Source organism: Callithrix jacchus, chromosome 16 (genome assembly GCF_049354715.1).
Source record: "Callithrix jacchus isolate 240 chromosome 16, calJac240_pri, whole genome shotgun sequence".
In the NCBI taxonomy this organism is placed as follows: domain Eukaryota; kingdom Metazoa; phylum Chordata; class Mammalia; order Primates; family Cebidae; genus Callithrix; species Callithrix jacchus.
The window spans coordinates 90,602,557-90,619,836 of NC_133517.1; the positions used below are offsets into that span (position 1 = coordinate 90,602,557).

Consider the following 17,280-nt stretch of genomic DNA (forward strand, 5'->3'; position numbering starts at 1 on the left):
GCAAGCTGTTATTGCTCAAAGAATATGCCTTTCAGTGTGTAAACAAAGAGGGGCATGAGTTAAATACGATGACTCTTCAGATACGTGAGAAAGATGCTTCTGGAAGTGCATTTTTCTTTGCACTACAAGGAAAACATAGGAGCGATTTAGAGATAGTGCCTATATCAGAGTTTTAACCAAAGAACACAGAATATTGGCATTGACACTGCTATCATTATAATTCATTGTGTCTTTACAATGTGCTAGGTAGGCATTGTGGTAAGTGATTTAAATGCATGACTTCATCAATCTCACAGTGGACTATAAGGAAAGTGCTATTTGTATTTCCATCGAACAGAATAAACAGTAGAAAATTACTGAGGTTGAGGAACTTGCCCACAGTTACACAGCTAGTAAGTGGCAGAGATAAAATTTGAATTTTGTCCTATAAGACTCCAATGCTGACTACTTGAATACTTTACGCTACTTCCCTCCCCTTGATATACTGCTTTCAGGAGAGCCCTTTATATCACCAGATCATTATTTTTTATGTTAAAAGAAAAACACTTAGATAAGATAGATCAATGATTTATTGTGAAGCATTCTACTAGAGATAAGCCTCAGTTACCAAAAGTCAAATTAATACCCTCAAAAGTTTAAGATGCTCTCAAAGTAACATTTGACTTTTAATGTATTTTGTAAATAAGAGAGGTATATGATAATATACAAAATTTGTAAACATGGTCTTCAGCTATAAATTATGCAGCATTATGACAAATAGAACTACCAGAAAGAATATACCATGTGTCTTTTAAGGAATATGTTGAGGGTGGGATAAAAGCTTATTAAGTTTTCTTCCACCAGAGGTCATCACAAAAATTTGGTTTCCTTTTTTTGTTTGTTTTGTTGTTGTTTAAGTTTGATTTTTGAGACAAGGTTTCATTCTGTTGCCAAGATTGGAGTTCAGCGGCACAATCTTGGCTCACGGCATCCTCAAACTCTCAAGTGATCCTTCTGCTTTGGCCTCCAGAGTAGCTGAGAGTACAGGCACACACCACCCTCCCTGGCTAATTTTTGTATTTTTGGTAGAGATGAGGTCTTGCTATGTTGCCCAGGCTGGTCTTGAACTTCTGTCCTCAAGCGATTCTCCCACCTCAACCTTCCAAAGAGCTGTAATAGCAGGCATGAGCCACTGTGGCTGGTCAAAAATGTGATTTCTAAGTGGGGAATTTCCCCACTTAGAAATTCAGAGAAGTCATGAAACGGGATAGCCCCAGGATATTTCCACACCTTAACTTGTAAAGAAAAGTAGAAATGAGTCCGAGCAATGTCCTTGAAATACAAGCTAATTTGTTAAGAAACCACATGTGAACACAAGGGTCTACCTTCCAGAATTCTAGAGGGTATCAGGGATGAGGAGACAAGCCGATTCTCATCACACTCATATTTTTCACTCTCATTCATCTGCCTGGATCGGAAAGAAAACTGTCACAAAGCCAATCTCTATTTGATAGCCTAGTAAGAAAGGGCTCTTATTGTTTCCCTCTGCAGATAGTAGGGACTGAAAAGAATTATAAGGCCCTGATCTTGTTAATGCTCCTGTTAATCAGCATGTCCAACGCGGGTCAAATCAAAGCCAACTTGTTTTTAAGAAAGGACGTAGCCTGGCTCCACAAACATTTCATTTTTGCCACTGTCCTCTAAGAGGAGCTGCATTTTTCTTGCCCTTTAAGAGAAGTAGGAGATATGATTTGTCACAAATAGGGTTAAGCTGTGAATTAATTAGTATGAATGTCCTTTCATTTCTGCTCCTAACATTTCTATTGAGATAGAATGTGATTAAGTGGACATCTAGAGTATACTTAAAAAGTAAATAAGATCTAAAATAGGCAATGGATAATGGACATGGATGGGAATGACGGTAAAAATGATGGCTTGGTAATTAAGTGTGGTTAGAGGATGCATAAGAGACAGGCATGGTAATGAGGCTAGTCTTCTTTTAGCACAAGCTGGAAGTGGTGCAGCTGGGGTGCTGCCCTGAATCATGACCAAGTTAATAATGAGCAGTTCTCAAACTGCAGGCACCAGACAGCATGCTTCAGTATCCAGCAGATGAATTCACCTGGCACTGTAAAAATGCTAATGTTTGGATGGGCACTTACAATAAAGCTTTTAAGACTCATGGTACTTTTCACCTCTATATTATGGTTTGGTTTATAATGATTCAGATTTCACCCTTCTTTGGTCTTTCATGCTACATAAAGCCTCTTAAATGATGGCAAAAGTATCACTAGTCCATGTGGTTATAACTAGAAATAAAATAGGTAAGATAAGTGTGTTTGTCTACTTCACTCTACTGCAAGGCTCCTTAATAACAGGATAGTAGGTGGAGATTATCAGGAGTGCTTTAGCAGTTTCCATTTAATTCCCTGTAAATAAATGGCTCTGTTGGTAGACCTATTAGACAAAGGATTTAGAAACATCAGAAGAACTCTCCTTGAATTCCTAATGTCTATTGCCTAACATCATATCTAAACTATTCATATTTGTTCTTAAATACTGTGATTTTTAATGCTAATAACTGTGTGATATATATATATATATATAGGGTGTGTGTATGTGTGTGTACATATATTTTTCTACAAGAATTTTGTAATTAAATTTTTCTGATAACTATCTTTTTTAAAATGACTTCTTTTTTTTTTTTTTTTGAGACGGAGTTTCACTCTTGTTACCCAGGCTGGAGTGCAAGGGCGCGATCTCAGCTCACCGCAACCTCCGCCTCCTGGGTTCAGGCAATTCTCCTGCCTCAGCCTCCTGAGTAGCTGGCATTACAGGCACGCGCCACCGTGCCCAGCTAATTTTTTGTATTTTTAGTAGAGACGGGTTTTCACCATGTTGACCAGGATGGTTTCAATCTGTTGACCTCGTGATCCACCCGCCTCGGCCTCCCAAAGTGCTGGGATTACAGGCTTGAGCCACCGTGCCCGGCCTAAAATGACTTCTTTAAAAAAAAACCAGGATACATGTGCAGAACGTGCAGGTTTGTTACATAGCTATATGCATGCCATGGTGGTTTGCTTCACCTATTGACGCATCCTTTAAGTTCCTGCCCCTCACCTCCCACTGCCCCACAGGCTCTCTAGTGTATATTGTTCTCCTCCCTGTGTCCATGTGTTCTGATTGTTCAACTCTGACTTATGAATGAGAATATGTGGTGTTTGGTTTTCTGTTCCTGTGTTAGTCTGCTGAGGATGATGGCTTCCAGCTTCACCTATGCCTGTGTGTTAGTCTGCTGAGGATGATGGCTTCCAGCTTCACCTATGCCTGTAAAGGACATGCTCTCATTCCTTTTTGTGGCTGCATAGTATTCCATTGTGCATATGTGTCACACTTTGATAATCCAGTCTATCACTGATGGGCATTTGGGTTGGTTCTATGCCTTTGCTATTATAAATAGTGCTGTAATAAACATATGCATTCATGTATCTCTATAGTAGAATAATTTATATTCCTTTGGGTATATACCCAGTAATGATATTGCTGGGACGAATGGTATTTCTTGTACTTAATCCTTGAGGAATTGCCATACTGTCTTTCACAGTGGTTGAACTAATTTACATTCTCCCCAACAGTGTAAAAGCATTCCTATTTCTCCACAGCCTCATCAGAATATTATTTCCAGACTCTAACAATCCATTCTAGTGGTGTGAGAAGGTATCTCATTGTGGTTTTGGTTTTCTTTTCTCTGATGATCAGTGATGTTGAGCCTTTTTTCATGTTTCTTGGCCATGTAAATGTCTTCTTTTGATAAGTGTCTGTTCATGCCCTTTGCACACTTTTTGATGGTTTTTTTTTTTCTTGTAAATATGTTTAAGTTTCTTGTAAATTCTGGATATCAGACCTTTGTCAGATGGCTAGATTGCAAAAATTTTCTCCAATTTTGTAGGTTGCCTGTGAACTCTGATAATAATTTATTTTGCTGTGCAGAAGCTCCTTAGTTTAATCATACCCCATTTGACAACTTTGGCTTTTGGTGCAATTGCTTTTGGCATGTTAGTCATGAAGTCTTTGCCATGCCTATGTCCTGAATGGAATTGCCTTGGAAAGCAAAAAAAAAAAAAAAAAAAAAAAGGGTGGGGGTTGCAATCCTAGTCTCTGACAAAACAGACTTTGAACCAATAAAGATAAAAAAAAGACAAAGAAGGGCATTATATAATGGTAAAGGGAAGAATTCAACAAGAAGAGCTAATTATTCTAACTACTTATGCACCCAATACAGGACCACCCTGATCCACAAAACAGGTTCTTAGAGTTCTACAAAAAAACTTAAGACTGCCATACAATAATAGTGGGAAATATTAATACCCCACTGTCAGTATTAGATCAATGAGACAGAAAATTAACAAGGATATTCAGGACTTGAACTCAGCTCTGGATTAAGTGAACATAGTAGATGTCTACAGAACCCTCTACCCAAAATCCATAGAATATATATTCTTCTCAGCACCACATGGCACTTATTTTAAAACTGACCTCATAGATGGAAGTAACATATTCCTTAGCAAATGCAAAAGAACTGAAATCATAACAGTCTCTCACATCACAGTGCAATTCAAATGGAACTCAGGATTAAGAAACTCCCTCAAAATCACAAAATTTCATGGAAATTGAACAACCTTCTCCTGAATGATTCCTGAGTAAATAATGAAATTAAGGTAGAAAGAAATAAGTTCTTTGAAATCAATGAGTACAAAGAGACAATGTACCAGAGTCTCTGGGACACAGCTAAAGCAGTGTTAGGACGGAAATTGACAGCACTAAATGCCCATATCAGAAAGCCAGAAAGATCTCAAATTGACACCCTAATGTCAAAATTAAAAGAGCTAGAGAGGCAAGAGCGAACTAATCCAAAAGCTAGAGGAAGACAAGAAATAACTAACATCAGAGAAAAATTGAGGAAGATAGAGACATGAAAAACCCTCAAAAAAGTCAATAAATTCAGGAGCTGGTTTTTCTGAAAAAATTAACAAAATAGATAGACTGATAGGTAGAAAAATAAAGAAGGAGAGAAGAATCAACTAGACACAATAAAACCTGATAAAGGGGATATCACCACTGACCCCACAGAAATACAAATTACCATCAGTAACTACTATAAACACCTATATGCAAATAAACCAGAAAACCTAGAAGAAATGGATAAATTCCTGGATGCATACACCCTACCAAGACTAAACCAGGAAGAAGTTGAATCCTTGAATAGACCAGTAACAAGCTCTGAAATTGAGGCAGTAATTAATTAATAGCCTACCAACCAAAAAAAGCCCAGGACCAGACAGATTCACAGCTGAATTCTACCAGAAATACAAAGAGGAGCTGGTACCCTTCCTTCTGAAAGTATTCCAAACAATTGCAAAAAGGGACTCCTCCCTAACTCAGTTTATGAAGTCAGTATCATCATGACAGCAAAACCAGGAAGAGATACAAGACAAAAAGAAAACTTCAGGCCAATATCCCTGATGAACATTGATGCAAAAATTATCAATCAAATACTGACAAACCAAATCCAGCAGCACATCTAAAAGCTTATCCACCACAATCAAGTAAACTTTGTCCTTGCAAGGCTGGTTCAACATATGCAAGTCAATAAACATAATGAACCACATTAACAGAACCAAAAAGAAAAACCACATTATTATCTCAATAGATGCAGAAAAGGCCTATGATAAAACTCAACATCGCTTCATGCTAAAAACTCTTTCATCAATAAACTAGGTATTGATGAAAAATATCTCAAAATAATAAGAGCTATTTATGACAAACCCACAGCCAATATATATTAAATAGGCAAAAGCTGGAAGCATTCCCTTTGAAAACTGGTACATGACAAGATGCCCTCTCTCACCACTCGTATTCAACATAGTATTGGAAGTTCTGGCCTGGGCAATCAGGCAAAAGAAAGAAATAAAGGGTATTCAAATGGAGGAAGTCAAGTAGTTTCTGTTTGCAGATGACATGATTTTATATTTAGAAAACCCATCATCTCAGTCCCAAAACTTCTTGAACTGATAAGCAACTTCAGCAAAGTCTCAGGATACAAAATCAATGTGCAAAAATCACAAGCATTCCTTTACACCAACAATAGGCAGGCAGAGAGCCAAATCATGAACTCCCATTCACAATTGCTACAAAGGGAATAAAATACCTAGGAATACAGCTAGCTACTGATGTGAAGGATCTCTTTAAGGAGAACTACAAACTAGCACTCAAGGAAGTAAGAGAGGACACAAATAAATGGAAAAACATTCCATCCTCATGGATAGGAAAAATCAATGTCATGAAAATGGCCATACTGCCCAAAGTAATTTATAAATTCAGTACTGTTCCTATCAAACTACCATTGACATTCTTCACAGAATTAGCAAAAAGCTATTTTAAATTTCACCTGGAATCAAGGAAGTCCCTGTATAGCTAAGAAAATCCTAAGCAAAAAGAGCAGAGCTGGAGACATCATGCTACCTGACTTCAAACTATACTACAAGGCTACAGTAACCAAAGCAGCATGGTACTGGTACCAAAACACATATATAGACCAATGGAGCAGAACAGAGACCTCAGAAATAATACCATACATCTGCAACCATCTGATCTTTGACAAACCTGACAAAAACAAGCAATGGGCAAAGGATCTATTCAGTAAACAGTGCTGGAAAAACTGGCTAGCCATATGCAGAAAACTGAAACTGGATCCCTTCCTTCATCTTATATAAAATTAACTAAAGATGGACTAAAGACTTATGTAAAATCCAAAACCATTAAAACCCTAGCTGATGATACTATCTTTTTAGAAAACAATGAAAAATTTAAACACAAGTTTATAAATTCAAGCTCAGCTATTAAAAATTAAGCAATGGCTAATACTAATATTGAGAATATGGTAAGAATGGGGAAGTACCAATTATTTTTATACATTTAACCTGGGAATAATAATTGGTGACAAAACACTCCTATCATCTAGGTTAACATGCTATACTGGTATTTTAATTTCAATTTGGTGAATGCTTTATATTTTAATATGTTTTCAAAGAGTAAAGATTAAATTATTACTCAAAAATCCCAACTGCTGACTATCAATATTATTTTTCAATTTTCTATGTCTAAGGAGATAATAATTACAAACCAAATCCTACACCTTCCTGAAAGAAAAAAATGAGATTGGAAACTGTGGCTAGTAAGCTATTCATTAGTGGCTTGATATGTTTTAGATGCATGCCTAGGGCTACAGTAAGTTTTAACAGTCAAATTTTGATAAATTGGAAATTATTCTATCATCCAGAACTAGAAAGGAATGGAAGTACCTTTTTATTCTTTAACTACATACCAAATAGTTTACCATGGAATAATGTATCACATAATTTCTCTACTACTGAAATCAGCAGTACTTTCAGTATACATAGAAAAAACATCACATTTTCATTAGAGATTGAGCTGATTGTCCTGTGACATTAGGATTGAGTACAAATTGGGCAGTGGTCCATATGGCAGCCCTGAGCACAACTGTCCAGAAAATACTGTACTCTTTTAATCAAAGCAGAGCTTATTAGGCCATAGCTGTTTTGGGGAGGGTGTGGGTGTGGGAATAAACCAATAAATTATAAAGACTATCATTATCTAGATAACATCCTAGAGTTTCCTTTTTTTTTTTTTTCTGCTTACATCCTAGAGTTTCTAAAACTGCTGTCTACCTTGAAAATCCCAATGCAGTCTGACTGCTGAGGAGCACCACTCTCAGTCAGACGTTTTTTTCATTTAGTTGAAGATTAAATAAAAGGTCAATTAAGTGAAATTTTATTTATACCTCCAAATATCAGCCACAGAAAAACCTTACTTATCCAGCAACTTCAGCTATCCAGAATCTAGTCAATGCTTAAAAATTCACAAATTCTCAAAGATCTTATTCACATAATAGCTGTAAGTGCAGCACCTAACTAAAACTATATCTAAAACTCTATTTCATTATTATTATTGAAATAAGTGTTTATATCTGGTTTCTCAGTCATTCAATAAATTTATTGAACACTTTGGTGAACACTTGGTGGCATGTTGCTAAGTACTAAGGATTCAACAATAAGAAAAAATTATCTGCTCCTTCTCCTATTGCGTAGCAGGGCAAGATAGAACCCACAATGTTTGGGTGTCAAATAAGGTGATTGAGGTAGGGTGGGCAGTGACTATTAAAAGCCAGCACATGCCTTTAGCTATATAAAAATTCACAATGCATAGTGGTTTAGAATCTCTGAATTTAAAAAAAAAAGCAGAAAAAAAGGAAAGCAAATATCAGGAAAAAAACAAGTCAAACTAAATTTAAAAAATCAAAACTAAAATAACTTTTAATTTGGGCTGCTCTAACCAAGTATGATAGACTTGATGGCTTTTTTTCTCACAGTTCTGGAGGCTAGAGGTCTGAGATCAGAGTGTGACAGGGTGGTCAGGTTTTTGGTGAGGGATCTGAGATCAGTATGTGACAGAGTGGTCAGGTTTTTGATGAGGGATCTTTTCCTGGGTTGCAGAGAGGTAGCTTCTCGCTGTGTCCTCACATGGTAGTGAGAAAGCACTGCTCTCTTCAACTCCTTATAAGGGCACTAATCCCATCACAGGAGCTTCACTCTCTTGATCCAATCTAATCCTTATTGCCTCCCAAAGGCCCCCAACTCCAAGTGTCATCTTATTTGGGATTAAGGTTTTCAACATGTGAATTTTAAAGGAATACAGAAATTCAGTTCTTAGCAGTAATAAACACAAATAGAAATATAATTTTTTAAAAAGCAAATATCTTCTGAATATGAACAATTGCAGAAACAACAATACAATAATAATTTTCCATTATTTTGCTCCAGGCAGGTTCTAAGCACCTGTCATGGATTATCTCATTTAATTATCCCAAGAACAGCAATAGGGATGCCTCTCTTAATAAACCCAATTCATATGCAGGTGGAGGCTGAGGTACTTAGAGGTTAAGTAACTGGCATAAGGTCACAAGGCTAGTAAATTATAATTCCATGCTTATTAAACAAGTTATGTTGTCCTGCACCAACATGCTATGTCTGTATAGTAAACATACTGCTCTTATTTATTAAATCCTAACTGTAAGCTGGACACTGGTAAGTACTTAAGAAGCATCATTTTATTTAGGGCTTGGAACAAATCTATGGGAACAGCCCTACTTTCATCCCCATTTTACAGATGATAAAAGTGAATCTCAGAGCAGTTCAATGATTTGCAGAGTTCAAAACAGAACACTTAACTGCTGTCCAATAGCCATATCATATAAGCCATACATGTAATTTTAAATGTCCTGGAAGTCATATTAAAAAACAAGTAACTTTAATCATGTTTTATTGAGCCCAGTATATCCAAAATATTATCATTTCAACATGTAGTCAGTATAGAATTGATTGAAATAGTCTGCATTTTTTCCCAAATCAAATCTGGGAAATTCGGGATATGTTTTTCATTTACAGCATATGTCAATACAAATGTTTCGGACATTATAACATAGGAACATATACCCATTTTTCTGGTTTGTGGTGGGCTTCCCAGGCTTTTTCTTTCTTTATTCAGATGACTCTGGATTTGGGTAAAATTGGTTGACAAGCTAGTCCTAGTGCCCCTACCTTGATCACCTACTTTTACCTCTATGCTGATACCCATGGATGCAATTAGATCCACCCACATTACAAGGTATGTGTGAAAGGCCCTAAAGATCTGTACTGCTCATTAGAAGCTGAACATCTAACGTGCTTGTTTGTCCTATTCACATGGCACATCATACGTGCTGCTTTGTGTGTTTATCTTTCTTTTTGCTTACACAAATGGTTGGCTTTACATCTCTACAGTCCCAATCTCTAGCACAGTGTCATGCACATATTAGATAATGCATTTTAGGGGATGACAACAAATTCCCAGGAAGCGGCAACTTGCAGTCTGCACTGTATCTACCACAATACCTTGCCATAGACTCCCAATTCATTTTGTCTGAGTGAATGAGTTTTGCTTTACTGGCTGATATGAAATAATTCTATTGCACTCAGCATGAAAACAGCCATTAAAGAGATTATATAAGAGGGTTGTAGGAGGTGATCCCAGAAATTTAGAACCCATATGCCATCTCTTATTTATAGGGAGCCATTGTCAAATTGGGGTCATGATGCTGACTTCCTGATTCCTGATAGTGTTCTCTTTCCATTGTTTACATGATTTCTTTCTGCTTATACACTTCTTCCTAATTTCTCCCAAGGGGAGAGTACTGTCCTCTAAATCAGAGGTCAAAGATAATGAAATAAAGATTGTGAATTGTTGATAAAGACCAGTTGCATTGGTGTAAAAGGCAGAACATGGTGCAGCCTTAAAATAGAAGGATAAGCATTCTATGCTAAATATCCTTTATTTTGGAGATACAAAGAGGGACATTTTACTTAATGCAAAGTTATCTATGAAATTAGACACCAAATCATTACATTTTCTTACCTGAAGTTCAGAGTTTCTAGCTTCTGGAAATAGTATTTACCTGTACATTGATAGACTTGCTATTTTTAAGGAGATTAACCACATGTATGCAGATGCTTTTGAACATGACTTCCTTAACAACCTGTTTTTGTTTTTTTAAAACAAAAGTACAAGAGCTTGACAAATATTCTCTCAATGAATTTTAAAAGACAATTATATGGAGATAAAAATCAGCATAAAGGATAAGAGAAGTATTTTGGAGCCTTACAAATCTGGATCTGAATCCTGACTATGCCACTTACTGCTATTGCACAGGAGGCACATAGAATGGACAGATTTTGTTTTGTTTTGTTTTGTTTTGTTCAGTCACCAGTCACCCCTCTTTCTTTTTGGGGAAGGTACAATGTAGCATTTCTCTTCTTCTTATGGGGTTTGAGTTGCACTGAGCTGACCTTCCTGCCCCAGAAGGAGTATGTGATTCAAGTCAAGCCAAACAAGGAAAATGACATTCAATTCCAGAAACTGTAGGAACTACAGGGAGAGAGGCATGACTGGTCTTCTAAGGTGACCAAAGAGGATGTAAGCCTGTAGCTACTAGAAGGTACTCTGCCACTTCTGCAGGGAAGGCTCTGTGTGAAGGTAGCTGACAGAGAGAAACGCACAGTACAGAGATGAAGAGAGGGAGACTGTATATCCTTTAGGTTTAGGCCTAAAGGCAGGGTGGAGCCAGCCCTACCCATAGACTTTATATGAACCATTAAAGCCTAGGTTTTCAGTCACTTGAAATTACAAGGTCCTGATAAAAAGTTCTCAACTTCATCTTTTTTTTTCCTGTATAGATAGACACAAAACACCCATTTCTATTGGGCTGTGGTAAGGAGTAAATGAGCTCATATTCATAATGCCCTTGGGACACAGTGCAGTGGTGGCTATTTTGCTTTTAAATGGGGCTGGAGAGTGAGGTGATTACCACTTTGTGCTGTTGAGCCAAACAGATCTTGTTTGAAACCTGGATATGCTAATTACCAGTAGTGAAAATCTGAATGAGATTACATAACTTCCCAATTCCAGTTTCCAAATCTGTAGACTGAGAATAATAATAATATATACTTGATAGAAGCCTCAGGCCAACCAGAAATGGCACATGCAAGGGTCTAGCTGACTGTATGGCATACGAATGGCAGTTATGAAATGGCAGCTATCACTTACATTATTATCAATTCCAATAATTAATAAGTCTAATTTTTTGTGGAGAAAGGCTTATACATACTATCTATTTTAGTTTTGAGGCTAAAAGACACAATTATTTTAAATTTCTTATTTGAGAGGAAAAAGAAATATGAAGTAGATTTCAGAAAAACAAGGGTGACCTTAAATAGTGAAAATGGATGTAGCATCCAGAATGTAAAGCTCTACTTTACTCTTCATATCTGATCCACTTTTGATTGGTTAGACCACTTTTGGTCATATTTGTATAACCAACCACAGCCAATAAAAAAGTGAGTGATGAGAGCACTGAGGAGTGAGGAACTATGTCACACAAAGAATGGTGGCTATACCTGAGACTGCTGAGCGTTGACAACACAGAGGGGCTTTGATAGGGCCACATGCTATAGTGCTGAAGAAGGAATGTTCTGGAACAGTAAAGGAAAACTATGGTGAGACAATATCACTCTTATTTCACGTCAAAATGTACCCATTTTCCACAGCTTGATGGTCACCCCTTTCCCATCATGTAGAGAGAGTGTACTGGTTCTTTTCTTTCTTTTTTTTTGGAGAAGAGGGTCTTGCTATATTGCCCAGGCAGGTCTCCTACTCCTGGGCTCAAGCTATCCTCCTGCCTCTGCCTCTGTTAGAGCTGGGATTATAGGCATGAACCACCGTGCCCAGCCATACTGATTCTTTATATGGGACATAAAGTCATATTCACAAGTCCCTGATTTGCTTATAAAGTCACATGAACATATGAATAATGCAGGCTTTAAATGTTTAAATGATTAATAGATGTACTGATAATTATTTGAACAGGCACTTGTCTTTCATAGCAGCACAGATACTCACAATTGAGGGTGATTAGGGAGAAGACCTGACTGACTGACAAGCCCAGATTCATAGGTAATTTTGTCATTTTCTGTGTTCAAGCAGAGCCTCTGTCAAGAGCAATAAAGTCAGCAAGTAAGGTGTTGCTGCTAAGAAGAGCCCTTCCAGATTGGCTTTAGGAAATTCCTTACCAAGTCACCAGGGCCTCCATCCTGTCATGCTAACCTCACCGACCATTCCCTCCTTCACTTCCTCAGCCACACTGACCTCTGTCTTCCTCCAACACAGCAAACATGTTGTCATACTCAGCACTGTTCACTTGCTGTTCCTCGGACTGCAGTCTGTCAGCAGATGTCTGCACAGTGATGCCTCATTTGGCTCTTAGCCTGACTGTTACCTCCTTAGAGGTGACACCTGGCCACCACAGCTAAGGCAGTTCCTCCCCACCACTCCCCAGTCACATTCAGTCATGCTGCCCTGGGTTATCTGCTTCATAGCACTGGTCACCTCACCATGGGATGCTGTCTCATTGAAACGTGTTTATTATTATCTCTCTCCTCCACTAACGTAAGCTCAAAGGAAGAAGAGACCTCAACAATTTTATTCATAATTTGATGTATAGCATCAGGAATAGCACCTGATTCCTAGTAGACACTCATTACAGAATTGCTGAATGAATGGATTGTATTTTCTGAATCCATTCAACATTAGTTAATTTTTAATTTTTATTAGCACAGATAAATGTAGAAGTAAAGTTTAGATTAACCTCTGTTTAAACTGTTACAAATTACAAATTAATAAGTGAATTCAGCTTTTTTGGCCCTCAGAATCATTTGACAATGAGCAAGGAAAAATTATCACCGCTGGAAAAGCAATTTTTTTTTTAATCTGTTTCAGTGCCATTCTTAGCTTCAGAGTGAAAACACATGACATCACCCATAAAGTATGCTGCTTTGGAGCACATAAAAGCTCCTGTTCTTTCAGAAATTGTCCATATTATACTCTAGAATTACAACCCTTAATGAGTTTTTCCATAGTTTCATTTCTTTCTCCTCATCTGTTTAGTTTAACAAAGTTTATGATTCTGTAACAAAATTAGCTTCTTCTTAAACTTTGAAAAAGAAAATGTAAAACTCTCTGAAATATTTCTCTATGATTTAGTGGAATAGTAGTATTGTTTATAGCACTGGGGCCACAGTAATTCAAATGATCTTATTGCTATACATGCTCACACAAACATGCATGCATAGAACACCAAAACAAAATAATTTAATCATGGGTAAAATTACCTTATAGTTTTCTTAAGAGAAAATATTCACTAATAGGATATTTTATCAGAAATATGTGAGATTTAAAGGATAAACATAATATCAAGCTTGTTTTTTTTTTAAATGTGTTGTTAATATTTTTCTCCTAAAATAATATTTAGGTTTAATGGGAATATTTGATGGTAGACCAATCATTAAAGCAAAAAGTAATTTAAATTCAATCACTATTATAATGAATTTAACATAGGTAAAAGAAAACAAATGCTTATTCTGTTATACATCTACAAGGAAAAACAAAGAAGAAAACTATATTTAAAAGAATGAACGCCTGTAATCCCAGCACTTTGGGAGGTCAAGGCAGGTGGATCACGAGGTCGAGACATCGAGACCATCCTGGTCAACATGGTGAAACCCCGTCTCTACTAAAAATACAAAAAATTAGCTGGGCACGGTGGCGCATGCCTGTAATCCCAGCTACTCAGGAGGTTGAGGCAGAAGAATCGCCTGAACCCAGGAGGCGGAGGTTGCGGTGAGCTGAGATCATGCCATTGCACTCCAGCCTAGGTAACAAGAGCGAAACTCCATCTCAAAAAAAAAAAAAAAGTTCTTTTCAGTATTGTTTAGAAAAATAAAAAACTACAAGTAACTACAATCTAGCAATAGTAAAACAAATCAACAAACTGTGTGGGATAATGAACCACAGTTAAAATAACTGGACTAGATAGATTAGATATATAGATAAAGAGCTCAATCTGAAACTGCCTTCACAAAATTAAAACTGAGGACACAAGAACTGTGAAAGAAATCAGACCTAATTGACTCGATCTTGCTTCTAATCCTTAAACTGTCATTGTTCATTCCTGGGCATAGGCGGAACTAAGTTTGGGAAGGAATTCAGTTCATGGTTTGACTCTCTAAAACAAAATTGATAACAGTGCTTTCCCCAAAAACCCACTTCTTGCCTAGGGTCCAGTCTGCCTTTGCAGGACTAACAAATTAGCTACAAGATTAGAAATTGTAATTTAAGGGTCATGCAGTCTCTGGGTCCAAGAGCCTGAACCTTCCCAAATTGCTCCTGGGGGTAACATCATTATTGTAAAACCTATGATCAGTGCTTGAGATATTTTGCTGACACTGCACTGGATGGATCAGCTGACACTACTCAGGCTGATAATCTGACCCAACCAGTTCTGCCATCACACCCAGGAACAGAAGACATTATGAAAACCTAACTTCGACCCCCTATGATTCCATCCCCAACCTGACCAATCAGCACTCCCCACTTCCTAAGCCGCTACTCCCCCATATTATCTTTAAAAACTCTGATCCCCAAATAGGGAAACTGATTTGAGCAACAATAAAACTCTAGTCTCCTGAACGGCTGGCTCTGAGTGAATTACTCTTTCTCCATTGCAATCCCCGTATCTTCATAAATTGTTTCTATCTAGGCAGCAGGCAAGGTGAACCCACTGGGTGGTTGTAAATCAATCTCAATATGAACATACTTTGACAGCAATGTTGATTGAGAAAAGCAAGTTGCCACAAGGCACATCCAGTATGATAAAGTTTATGTACGGTTTTAAAAACGAAATATAGATTCCTATATTTCTTCATTCAACACATATTTTGGGAGCACCTCCTTTATGTTAGTTACTGTTCTAGTTCCCAAAAGAATATAATAATAGAAAGTCTTTGACCTGACAAAGCTTATAATCTAGTGAGGAAATAGACAGCAAGCAGATAAATACATCCTACATGCATGCATACGTACAGACATGAGCAAATTCTATCAGGTAGCAGTAAGATTTTCAGAAAAAAATAAAGCCTGGTGTGGGATCACGAGGGTAGTTCAACCATAAATCAATTGGTACCACCCATCCCCATTGGGAGGTGACTTTTGAACAAAAACAAATGCAGGTAGTAAGCAAGTCACGTGAGACAAGACTATGTGAGGATAAGCCAAGGGAAAGAACGAGCAAATGCAAAGGCCCAGAGATGAAAGAAATATGCATGAAAATGTGCTCTGTGTGCGCCCTAAACAGCAAGGAGGCCAGTGGACCAGGAACAGGAGGGTTGGCACTGGCATGCTGGATGAAACAGAGCCTTGGACATGACATTTGGTATTATATTTCAAGTACGATGGAGACCATGGAAGGGCGAGGAGAGGGGAGGTTACATGATCCAATGTCTGTTTTTGAAGAATCAGTCTGGCTGTTGGATAGAGAAGAGATAGACAGTGCTGCACCGATGTTGTGAGAGAGCAAGCAGAGAACAGTTAGAAAGATGTAGGAGTTCTGAGAAAAGATAAGGGATGCCCTAGAGAAGTAGCGAGGGCAGGTGAAAAGGGATTGGAAATATATTATATTTTGAAGGAAGAGCCAAGTAGATATATTATTTTTAGATAAAATTCTACATAGTAAAAGCGTAAGAATGTACAAGTCAAATATATAACAGTGTTGACTATAGGACAAGGAAGAGGGAAATAGAAAAAATACACAAATTCAACCTCCAACTCTAACATTTTTTTTCTATAAGACAAAAAATATGATGTGAATGTGTATCATCTTAATATTTGTTACCTTGGGGTTTTGGGTTATCAAATGTTTGCTTTATTATCTTTGTAATATTCTGCTTTTCATATTTTTCCAGAAAAATAATACTCTATACAGATAGAATAATATTTCTGCTTTACTTTCTCTGAGAATCATTTTTTCATTAATTAATTATTCAACAAATACACTGTGAGTGCCTAATCATGCTGGATGCTAGTATAGGTGCTGCTGAAGCTACAAAGAGCAAAATAAAGTCCTCATGGAGTTTATATCCTAAGAGTGGAAGAAGACAGCTGAATGAATAGATATGTAATATAATGCCATTTGGGATTAGGAGATGTGAAGAAAAATGAAGCATGATGTCAGAATTATTTTAAATTGGTTGTAGGTTTGTTTTCTTAAGAGATAAATCTAACTCATTCTGTTTTATTCCTGTAATTCCTCTAAATCATAAGTTTAATAAAATATCACAGGTACTTGGGCAGCTGACAGGGAGGAAATTGAGTACAGGAGTTGGAGTCAAAAGCCCTGACTTAGAGTTTGGCAGGAGTTCCAGTTAGCTTCTCCAGTTTAAAACAACAGTTTATCACTATTATTACCATCATCATCATAATCAGCATTGTCATCATCATTAAACCTCATGATATTTTAGGTCATGAATTTAGACCCACACGAATGGGGACAATTCATCTCTCTTGCATGTTATCAGCTGGGATGGCCCAGAAGTCTGTGGGCTACAACACCTATATGCTGGCTTAGCATATCTTGAGCATATCTTATAGGATGGTGGTCTCAGGTAGTTGGACTTCTATGTCAGCTCAGGGCTCCAACAGCTAGTGTCCCCAGGGTTGTATGTAGAAACTGAAAGGCTTCTTATGATCTAGTCTCAAAAGTTTCAGAGTATCAATTCTCCCAGATACTTTTAGTCAAAC

At 37.3% G+C, this 17,280-nt stretch overlaps 1 protein-coding gene across 20 annotated transcripts in view; it reads right to left on the reverse strand.

Annotated features, from left to right (window-relative positions):
• OXR1 (oxidation resistance 1) overlaps positions 1-17,280 on the reverse strand; it is a 484,621-nt gene that overhangs the window by 308,646 nt on the left and 158,695 nt on the right. The window lies entirely within an intron of this gene.